Source organism: Anolis sagrei, chromosome 2 (assembly GCF_037176765.1).
Source record: "Anolis sagrei isolate rAnoSag1 chromosome 2, rAnoSag1.mat, whole genome shotgun sequence".
Classification (NCBI taxonomy): Eukaryota; Metazoa; Chordata; class Lepidosauria; order Squamata; family Dactyloidae; genus Anolis; species Anolis sagrei.
Window position 1 is genome coordinate 8761473 of NC_090022.1, and position 12070 is coordinate 8773542.

Here is a 12070-nt window from a genome sequence, read left to right on the forward strand (position 1 = left end):
GTTTCAGATGTTTAAAAGCAATGCTTTTGGATTTGGAAAGATCAGCCGTTTACAAAAAACGTTGCCCGGGGATGTCCGACTGTATTTACTCAGTCTTCGAGGAGGCTTCCACTCTGTCCTTAGTTTTTTTTTCTTATAGGACACATTTGCTCTGTGAAATTAAGTAATCCAAAAGGGCTTCATTGTTCTCCTCCCCTTACATTGCGATGCATATTTTCCTATTATGTTCTTTATTAACTTTTCCTCAGATGCTGATGTAAATGTTTTCACAAATATCAAATTCACCAGGTATGCTAAAATGATTTTTGGGCTACAGTTGGGTGTTGCAAAGTATTTTGCTGTTGCTTCAGTGCTGAAATTACTGCAACAAGAGAGGAAATACTAGTGCCATTTTTTCTGTATGGATAATGTTAACCATGTATCATAAGAAGACGTTTTCAATTTTTGTTCCAATTCAGTGTATTGCTTACACTAAGTGTGATATTAACAGCCACACTCAGTAGCTTTTTCTGAAACTATTTTCTAAGAGTGCTCTTGTTTTTGTCATGTGTCCTGCTGTGAATATTTCTACTGGAAACTAGGAAAATGGGGTTTATATATCTGAGGAAAGTCCAGGTTGGGAGAAAGAACTCTTGTCTGTTGGATCAGCTTCCGAGCACAATTCAAAGGGCTGGTTTTAACCTTTAAAGCCCTAAACAGTTCTGGCCCAGACTACCTGTCCAAACGTATCTCCTGTTACGAACCATCACTAAGTTTAAGATTTTCAAGAGAGGCCCTGCTCTTGATCCCACCACCATAGCAAATGCAGTTGGTGGGGATGAGTCGGGGCCTTTTCAGTAGTGGCCTCCCATCTGTGGAACTATCTCCTCAGGAACATCAGGTTGGCCACCTCCCTCCTGTCCTTTAGAAAAAATCTGAAGACTTGGCTTTGGGACTAGGTGTTCGATTGGACACCGGCAATTGGAATGAAGGCTTGGATACTGCGACATTGATGTAACCCCAGACTTGGATTTGGTTTAACTGGCATGAGTAATTTACTATTTTAACAAACTGTTTTAATGTATTTGTTTATTATCTATATGATAGCATCGTTCAGTGCTTATATGAGTTCTCCCTGAGTCCCCTCTTGGGTAAAGGTGCATGAAATAAATAAATAAATAGAATCAAAGAGTTGGAAGAGACCTCATGGGCCATCCAGCCCAACCCCATTCTGCCAAGAAGCAGGAAAATTGCATTCAAATCACCCCTGACAGATGACCACCCAGCCTCTGTTTAAAAGCCTCCAAAGAAGGAGCCTCCACCACACTCCAGGGCAGAGAGTTCAATTGCTGAACGATTCTCACAGTCAGGAAGTTCTTCCTCATGTTTAGATGAAGTTTCCTTTCTTGTAGTTTGAAGCCATTGGTCCACATCCTAATCTCCAGGGAAGCCATATTTATACATGGCTATCATGTCTCCTCTCAGCCTTCTCTTCTTCAGGCTAAACAATGTTTCAATTGGCCATCTTTGGAAGCTTTTAAGCAGAGGCTGGAAGGCCATCTGTCAGGGGTGATTTGAATGCAATATTCCTGCTTCTTGGCAGAATGGGGTTGGACTGGATGGCCCTGGAGGTCTCTTTCAACTCTTTGATTCTATGATCTTAACTAGCATTTGATGGCTTGACAGTTTTTAGGTGCGGCTTGTTACTACTTGCGGGAACTCCAGAGAAGAAACAATCAGGAACGGCTAATCACCTCTCAACAAAGGATTCCCCCAGGCAGTAACAAGCTATCCCTAAAAACTGTCAGGCCATCAAATGCTAACCAAGGTGGCCAATTGAAACATTCACACATAGCTCCAACAGACAAGAGTTCTTTCTCCCTCCATGGACATTATTCCACAGATATATAAACCCAGTTTTTGCTAGTTCCAACAGACCTCACAACCTCTGCGGATGCTTGCCATAGATGCAGGCGAAACGTCAGGAGAGAATGCTTCTAGATCATGGCCATACAGCCCGAGAAACCTACAACAACCCACTTTCCCAGAGAGAAGGAGGAGAGAAGCCGAAGCCAGGCTTCCTAGAGGGGAAGCAGGAAGAGAGGGAAGGAAGGTCCTCCCACAGCTGGAACTCCGCCCCTTTCGGCCAGTAGTGAGCGCGTCCCTTCCTAGACGGGCACCGGAAGAGGCTTTGTTTACTTGCAGGGGGTCCTCCGAGGGAGAGAAGGAAGAGCGCCACTTCCGGGAGGGAGTCAGTCCTCCGAAAGATGGAGTTGCAGGTGGGTCTCTTCCCTCTTCTGTCCCGGAGAGAGAGACAGGGAGTGAGGGGGGCGCCATGGAGGAGTCTCCTCGGCCTCTCTCATCGGGAAGAGCAACCCCTCGGCCTCAGGCAGGGGAAGGCCTTCTATGGGAGCTGTAGGGCTGGAAGTGGGTGGGAGAGGCTGCAGTGGGAGAGTCCACACTGCTTGCCCACAGAGGACCTGCCTGGGAAAGGATGGGGAGACATTCTCAAAGGAGGAGGGAGAGAGAGAGAGAGAGCAAAGGAAGGCTTCATCAAGCCACAGCTTTGAATGCTATGAAACCCTGGAAGTTATAGTTTTCCAAAGAGCGCAGAGGCCTCATCAAACCACAACTCCCAATGCTGTGAAAACCTGGGAGTTATAGTTTGACAAAGAGAGCTGAGGCCTCTTCAAACTACAAGAGCTCTAAGACCTCATCAGACTAGAACTCCAAAAAGTTGTGAAATCCTGGGAGTCATAGTTTTCCAAAGAGCACTGAGGCCTCATCAAACGACAACTCCAAAATGCTGTGAAACTCGGTGTTATAGTTTGACAAAGTGCTCTAGGACTTCATCAGACTACAACTCCCAATGCTGTGAAACCCTGGGAGTTATAGTTTTTCCAAGAGAGCTGAGGCCTCTTCAAACTACAAGAGTCCTAGGACCTCATCAGACTAGAACTCCAAAATGCTGTGAAACCCTGGGAATTATAGTTTGCCAAAGAGCTCTAGGACCTCATTAGACTAGAACTCCCAAAGCAGTAAAACTCTGGGAGTTATAGTTTTGCCAAAGTGCGCTGAGGCCTCTTCAAACTACAACTCCCAATGCTGTGAAACCCTGGGAGTCATAGTTTTTTCAAAGAGCACTGGGGCCTCACCAAATACAGCTCCCAATGCAGTGAAACCCTGGGAGTTAATAGTTTTCCAAAGAGCGCTGAGGCCTCATCAAACTACAACTCCCAATGCTACGAAACCCTGGGAATTATAGTTTTCCAAAGAGCACTAGGACCTCATCAGACTAGAACTCCAAAATGCTGTGAAAACCTGAGAGTTATAGTTTTCCAAAGAGCTCTAGGACCTCATCAGACTAGAACTCCCAAAGCAGTAAAACTCTGGGAGTTATAGTTTGCCAAAGAGCACTGAGGCCTCTTCAAACTACAACTCCCAATGCTGTGAAACCCTGGGAGTCATAGAATCAAAGACTTGGAAGAGACCTCATGGGCCATCCAGTCCAACCCCATTCTGCCAAGAAGCAGGAATATTGCATTCAAATCACCCCTGACAGATGGCCATCCAGCCTCTGTTTCAAAGCTTCCAAAGAAGGAGCCTCCACCACACTCCTGGGCAGAGAGTTCCACTGCTGAACGGCTCTCACAGTCAGGAAGTTCTTCCTCATGTTCAGATGGAATCTCCTCTCTTGTAGTTTGAAGCCATTGTCCCATTGCGTCCTAGTCTCCAGGGAAGCAGAAAATAAGCTTGCTCCCTCCTCCCTGTGGCTTCCTCTCACATATTTATACATGGCTATCATATCTCCTCTCAGCCTTCTCTTCTTCCGGCTAAACATGCCCAGCTCCATAGTTTTTCAAAGAGCAGTGGGGCCTCAGACCAAATACAACTCCCAATGTAGTGAAACCCCAGGGAGTTAGTTTGACAAAGAGGGCCGGGGGCATCATCAGACTACAACTCCCAATGCTGTGAAACCCTGGGAGTTATAGTTTTCCAAAGAGTACTGGGGCCTCAATAAACTACAGCTGAACCTTTCCTGAACCTTTCCTGTCCACACCCAGGAGCCAGTCATTCATTCAACATTCATGGCAAATGAATTTTGAATTAATGCTTGCCTTTTACTTTGTGCCTGACTTTGCCTTGGAGGGTCAAGAATAGCCTCCCTGTCCCTTGGCTCGCTAGTGGAGGGACTCTTGGCTTGATCACTGTCAATCACCTTTCTGTCTTCTGAAGCTGTAACTACATTTGTTTTTTTTTTAAGGACCGGGCTGTGGCACAGATAGTTAGTAACCAGCTGCATTAAATCACCACTGACCGAGAGGTCATGAGATCGAAGCCAGCCCGTGTCGGAGTAAGCTCCCGACCATTAATAGTCTAGCTTGCTGTTGACCTATACAGCCTGAAAGACAGTTGCATCTGTCAAGTAGGAAATTTAGGTACCGCTTTATGCGGGGAGGCTAATTTAACTAATTTATAAGGCAATAAAACCTTCCAGAAAAATGAGGAAGTACTCCATCAAAGGACCCGGTGTCAAGTGGGCGATCAAGCGGCGGCTCCCCCTGTAGCCAGAACAGAGCATACCCTCCTGAAGCCGGAAAGCTGGAATGTTAAATTGCCTCTGTGTCTGTCTATATATGTTGTATGTCTAAATGGCGTTCAATGTTTTCCATGTATATGTGCATTGTAATCCGGTGGGGTGAGAAGGGGGGAATAGAAGTGCCATAAATAAATAAATAAATAAATAAATAAATAAAATGTCCTTCCTCGAGAGTATTCACATGAGCTCATTCATCTTGTTTTGTTTGCAGGCTGCGTCAATTCTGCCAGTCCTTCCGCTTTGAATATCATTTGAGAGAAGAGGTGGACACATCTTGATCCAGTTTGGAGGCAGCTTAGAAGCACAGAGCCAAGATGGAAGGGCCAAGATGTGGGGCAGAGACCAGTTCCCAGGCCGTGGCCTTGGCTGAAGGCTTCCTCCTGAGTCGGGCCGAAGAGGAGAGAAAGTGGGAGAAGTCCCAGGTGAGGGAGGGAGATTCACCTTGAAGTTTCAAGCAACCAAGAATAATGGTTTTGAGGGATAATGTCAAACTCTTCTGAACTCCTCAGGCCGGGATTATTGCATTCAGTTTCAGGGAGCGAATTTTAACAATAATAGAATCAAAATGTTTTGAAGGATGATAGGAAGAACTTCCTGTGAGAGCTGTTCAGCAGTGGAACTCTCTGCCCCAGAGTGTGGTGGAGGCTCCTTCTTTGGAAGCTTTTAAACAGAGGCTGGATGGCCATCTGTCAGGGGTGATTTGAATGCAATATTCCTGCTTCTTGGCAGAATGGGGTTGGACTGGATGGCCCATGAGGTCTCTTCCAACTCTATGATTCTATATTAAACCCCTTTTCCATATGTTATGGACATTTTCCAACTATGGGTGAGTCAGCCAGCAAAACAGGTGATTGCAATTTTAGCCTTCTGGACTCCTCAGGCCAGGATTATCACATTCAGTATCAGAAAATTTTAAGAGTAGTACAAACAAGTTGGAGCGAGTTCAGATAAGTGTTAGGATAAGAGGACCCATGTGTGTTCACCTGGAAAAGAAACTTGGAGTGCCACAATTGCCCCCTTTGCATCCCCCAAGGTCTCTCACAGAGAGGAGGGGGCAATCCTCTCCATTCCCCAGGGTGGTATCACCAGGTATAATGATCTGAAGTTATAGGATGGTAAACTTGGAAGATTAAAAGGAACATACTGAGAATTCCAGTGGTGTTTATTTCAGAGGAAGCAACTGGCTGAACCACTTCTGAATATTCTTTCCCTAAGAAACTATATGTCATTCACAGGTAGAGATAACTCCACAGGGACGGACCTGAATGCACAGACATACAGACTTAGATTACTCAGCCCAAAAGTCCATCTAGGGTAATAATAATAATAATAAAACCTTATTTATATACTGCTCTATCTCCCCGGGGGGACTCAGAGCGGTTTCCAAGTAACATCTTCAATACATACAGAGTAAACAACATAACCATAAGATTAACAAAATAATATAAGCATAAAAAATGTTGCCATAACACATATATATTAAAAGTAATCCTGCCTGTTCAAGACAATTTAAAAGGCTGGGCCGAGATTAGTGCAAACTCAAAAATTCTAGGGGGTCCGGTAATTAAGTGCTGTGCTATAGTGTTCTTTTTTCTATGACTGTTCTTTTCTGGGGCCTTTTAGAGGAAATGAACTGGGGAATTGGTAAGAAGAATAAGGCCATATTCAACAGTGTCTAGGGCTGAGCTAGAACTAGTCATTCTCAAAGGCTTGTTGAAACCACCAGGTCTTCAAGCTCTTATGAAAGGAGGGAAAGTATGGGGCCTGTCTAATTTCCCTGGAGAGGGCATTCAAGAGGCGGCGGCCACCACTGAGAAGGCCCTCTCTCTCATCCCCACCAACCGTACTTGTGACGGTGGTGGGAGCGAAAGGAAGATCTTAGAGTTTGTGCCAGTTCATAGAAGGAGATGAGATTGTGGAGAACTGTTTAGGGCTTTATAGGTCATGGTCTGCACCTTGAATTTGGCTTGGCAACTTATCAGCAGCCAATGCAGCTGTTTTAATAGGGGTGTTGTATGCTCCCTATGGTTTGCCCCAGTAAGGAGCCTGTGTGCTGCCCGTTGTACCAGTTCAAACTTCTGGGCCATCTTCAAGAGCAGCCCCATGTAGAGTGCATTGCAATAGTCCAGTCTGGATGTAACCAAGGCGTGAACCACCCTGGCCAAATCAGACTTCACGAGGTATGGTCACAGCTGCCGCACAAGTTTGAGTTGTGCAAAGGCCCTCCTGGCCACCGCCGACACCTGAGCATTAAGTGACAGCATTAAGTCCAGGAGGACCCCCCAAGCTACAGACCTACACCTTCAGGGTAGCCCCAAATGACAACACCAGGATTACGTAAAGTACTTTCTCCATTTCAGCAGTAGCCCTTCCACTTCAGAGCAAGTCCTGAAGCAGAGTGCAAGGCCCAAACGAAGGCAGAATTCCCACACCAAAATCAAGGAAAGGCAGATTACTCTACAGAATGAGGAAAATCAGACTTGAATCCCAACCATAATCCAAGCAGTCTGGAACAGGTTGCAGAAAGAGAGCCCTCCCTCCTTTACTAATCCATCTTTTCCCTTGTAATCTGTGCTGCTTGTTCAGGTGCAGGACTCTTTTCCAGATGAAACCAGTCAGGTGGAGAATTCGCACATTTGGGCCGTCCATATTGGAGAAGGAGAATATATCCTAGTTGGTAAGTAATAGGCAGTGGTCCTCCTTGCTTGCTCACCTCCTCTTGAGTAGACCTGAAATGTCTGAACTATGTAAATTGGAAAAAAATTAGGGCGCCTGGGAGCTTAAGAATGCTGCTGACAGGAGACATTTCCCTACAATACCTATTCATGCCACTTTCAAAGTTACTTAATTTCTTTGCTTCTCTCTGGATGTTTATGGTGGTGAATATGCTCTTTGCTACATTGGCACAAAACCAGAAATGAATACAGTCAATCCTCTGCATTTCCTGAGATTAGGCTGTAAAGAAGGCCATGGGGAAGGGGGAAGGTGGCAGGCTTCCGAGGGAAGGAACTGTGGGGCCAGCCTGGAAAAGGGACCGGCCTCACCCTCCCTGGTGTCTTTCCTCTCTTTCACAGGCCGTGAAACATGGCCAAGTGACAGTAGTACAGCTTTTCCTGATTCTTTCCTAAGAAGAGATTTTGCAGACCCAGATCAGGTAGGCAACAGGATCCCTGGAGGAGAGGGGAAGCCCAGTCTCCTTCTCCCTTGAATATTGCCCTAAATCAGTGGTTCTCAACCTGGGGTCCCCAGATGTTTTTGGCCCACAACTCCCAGAAATCACAGCCAGTTTACCAGCTGTTAGGATTTCTGGGAGTTGAAGGCCAAAAACATCTGGGGACCCCGGGTTGAGAACCACTGCAAAATGAACCTTTTTCTTCTACATTCCATAACATTTTCCCCCTTTAGGTGACATTTGAAGATGTGTCTGTGGATTTCTCAGAGGAGGAGTGGGCCCTCTTGGATCCAAGCCAAAAAGCTTTGCACCAGCAAGTCATGGGGGAGATTTTAGGAATCGTATCATCTCTGGGTAAAGCTCCATTCTGCTTGTATTTAACCAAATCAGTTTATAAGTTCTAAAAAATATCCAGTGTTTCAGATCTCGTCCTCTGAAGCCATAGAAAATGAGCTCATTTCATGTCTATATAGGGGCCAGCCCAAAATGACAATTGGCACTTGGGTGGAGTTGCCACATTTGATTAATTCTAGGCAATGGCTATTTTTCATCCACCAACTATGCTTGTGATTGTGGTAGGAGTGGGAGAAGGGTTTCTCTTGAGGCGCCCAGATGGGTTTGTACAAGGAGATACAATGAGTCAAATAGCCTGGACCTGAGGCATTTAGGTCTTTATAGGTCATAACCAGCAATTTGAATTGTGTCTGGAAACAAATTGAAAGCCAGTAGAGCCATGACAGCAAATAATAATTATTTGATTTCTTATCCGTCTCTCCTCACAGTTCGTGGTGGATGACAACATTACTAAAACACATAATCAAAACACATAACCATTTAAGAACACTTCATAAAATACACGTTTTGCCTCAGGCCTATACTAATTCTGAAGTTAAGAAAATCAACAGTAGGGATGTGCTTTAAAAAAGACAAAGCGGTTAAAATGGGAAAAATAACATTTAATCAATAATATAAGGAGTGACAAAACAGAGAGAGAATGTAAAACTCCAGTTATGTGCATCTTCATTTGGTTCTTTTTAATATGGCAACATTATTCTAGCTTCTAATCTGAATGTTGATGTTTGTTCTGCTGCCTGATACCATGAAGTTAAGTTCACCTACCTTTGTGGCTTCAGGCAGATCAAAGGTTTTTACCTTTCTTGTGCCAGAAATACAGGGGATTCCAGAGAAACCCCCGCCCTGGTTGCATTATAGTTTACTTTGAGACTTATATCCTGGCATAATATTTAGAGCAAAAAGAAAACAGATTTTTTTTCTTAAAAGGCAGTGTTGGAAAAGGGCTATCTCGACTAAATGCATTTTGTAATTTCTCCTCTCACACAGGAGAGAGACTGTTTAAATGCCCAGAGTGTGGAAAGAGCTTCAGTCAGAAGGGAGATCTTCTTTACCACAGAAAAACTCACACAGGAGAGAGACGGTTTAAATGCTCAGAGTGTGAAAAGAGCTTCACTCATAAGACAAGCCTTATTAGTCATCAGTTAACTCACACAGGAGAGAAACCATTTAAATGCTTGCAGTGTGAAAAGAGCTTCAGTCAGAAGAGCAGCCTTATTCGTCATCAGGCACTTCACGCAGGAGTGAAACCATTTAATTGCCCAGAGTGCGGAAAGAGCTTCAGTCAAAAGATAGGCCTTGTACATCACCAGGCAATTCACACAGGAGAAAAGCCATTTAAATGCCCAGTGTGTAAAAAGAGTTTCAGTCAAGAGAGAAACCTTATTAGTCATGAGGCAACACACACAGGAGTAAAGCTATATAAATGTTTCCAGTGTGAAAAGAGCTTCAGTCAAAAGTGCAACCTTGATAGTCATCAGGCAACCCATACAGCAGAGAAGCCATTTAAATGCTTGCAATGTGAAAAGAGCTTCAGTCAAAAGAAAGGCCTTGATTATCATCAGATAACTCACACAGGAGAGAAGCCCTTTAAATGCCTAGAGTGTGGAAAGAGCTTCAGACAGAAAGGCAGCCTTATTAGTCATCAGGCAACTCACACAGGAGAGAAGCCATTTAAATGCTTGCAGTGCGAAAAGAGCTTTAGTCAAAAGAGAATCCTTATTCATCATCTGGCAACTCACACAGGAGAGAAACCATTTAAATGCTCAGAGTGCGGAAAGAGCTTCAGTCAGAAGATAGGCCTTGTACGTCACCAGGTAAGTCACACAGAAGAAAAGCCATTTAAATGCTTCCAGTGTGAAAAGAGCTTCAGTCAAAAGAGCCACCTTATTAGTCATCAGGCAACCCACACAGGAGAGAAGCCATTTACATGCTTGCAGTGTGGAAAGAGCTTCAGTAAAAAGAGTAACCTTATTAGTCATCACGCAACTCACACAGGAGAAAAGCCATTTAAATGCTCAGAGTGTGAAAAGAGCTTCAGTCATAAGAAAAGCCTTATTAGTCATCAGTCAACTCACACAGGAGATAAGCCATTTAAATGCTTGCTGTGTGAAAAGAGCTTCAGTCACAAGAAAAGCCTTATTAGTCATCAGTTAACTCACACAGGAGAGAAGCCATTTAAATGCTTGCTGTGTGAAAAGAGCTTCAGTCAAAAGGGAAACCTTATTACTCATCAGGCAATTCACACAGGAGAGAAACCATTTAAATGCCCAGAGTGTGAAAAGAGCTTCAGTCAAAAGGGAAGCCTTATTATTCATCTGGCAATTCACACAGGGGAAAGACCATTTATATGCCCAGAGTGTGGAAAGAGCTTCAGTCAGAAATCATACCTTGCTCGTCACCAGGCAACTCACAGCAGAGAAAAACCAGAGTGTGGAATGAGCAGCAATTGAAATACAAGCCTTCTTTTTTAATTGTCAATCCACACAAAAGAAAAAGCAAGTTCCCTTGTTTTACATCAGAGGGGGGCATGGATCTTTGTCATAGAAACACTGAGTTAAAAAGTCATGGCTTTTGGGGAAAATAATTACCTGGCCCATTTTCTTTCATGAAATCCCTCATTAAGCATAAGTGATAATATTTTGAGAGCTTTTTATTTGTCGTGTCAGGAGCGACTTGAGAAACTGCAAGTTGCTTCTGGTGTGAGAGAATTGGCCGTCTGCAAGCGGACGCCCGGATGATTTAATGCTTTTATCATCCTTGTGGGAGGCCACCGGGGGCTCCATTTTGAGAGCTAAAGGAAGGATATTTCAGTGGATATTTTTTATCCATTCACGCATACTGGTTACTGCAAATATTTCCTGCCATGTATATTCAGGACTAAAAATATATTTAATTGAGAAATTTAATGAGAAGTGTGGGAATGGGTTTGATTAATGACTAACATCTCTGTGCATCATGTAATTCAGTGTGTGGAAAGTGTTTTGCCGCCACATTGTGGCGGCAAAAAAAGCCAATGGGATTTTGGCCTGCATTAATAGGAGCATGGTGTCTACATCTAGGGAAGTAATGCTACCCCTCTATTCTGCCTTGGTTAGACCACACCTGGAATATTGTGTCCAATTCTGGGCACCACAATTCAAGAGAGATATTGACAAGCTGGAATGTGTCCAGAGGAGGGCGACTAAAATGATCAATGCTCTGGAGAACAAGCCCTATGAGGAGCGGCTTAAGGAGCTGGGCATGTTTAGCCTGAACAAGAGAAGGCTGAGAGGAGACATGATAGCCATGTATAAATATGTGAGATGAAGCCACAGGGAGGAGGAAGCAAGCTGGTTTTCTGCTTCCTTGGAGGCTAGGACGCGGAACAATGGCTTCAAACTACAAGAGAGGAGATTCCATCTGAACATGAGGAAGAACTTCCTGAGTTCAGCAGTGGAACTCTCTGCCCCAGAGTGTGGTGGAGGCTCCTTCTTTGGAAGCTTTTAAACGGGCTGGATGGCCATCTGTCAGGGGTGATTTGAATGCAATATTCCTGCTTCTTGGCAGGAGGTTGGACTGGATGGCCCAAGAGGTCTCTTTCCAACTCTAGGATTCTATGATTCTACTTATGTGGGACTGGGTTTTCTTTCATGAAATATCTAATAAAGCATAGCTGATAAATTGCTTTCTGTCCATTCATGCACACTGGTCACTGTGAATATTTCTTGTCCTATCTATAACATATAAATAATAGAAAATGTATTACAGGTGTGTGTTTGTGTTCAATTAAAAAATACATGGTGTTTGTTAAAATTAATTGATTTATCCTGCAGAAAAGATGTGTTAGAAGTCTATATATTCTGTATATTTTGATATTAATGGAATAATTTTGTACTGAGTCTATTTGCTAAGTTGTAACAGAAAGAAGGAAGTGATTAACAATTACCAGAGCTGCCTCAATTAACCCCCATGTTAAATTCCTAGCA

At 44.0% G+C, this 12070-nt stretch overlaps 1 pseudogene; it reads left to right on the plus strand.

Moving 5' to 3' along the window:
• LOC132765783 (zinc finger protein 208-like) overlaps positions 1-11765 on the plus strand; it is a 52768-nt pseudogene extending 41003 nt beyond the window's left edge.
• Positions 11766-12070: the final 305 nt, after the last annotated feature.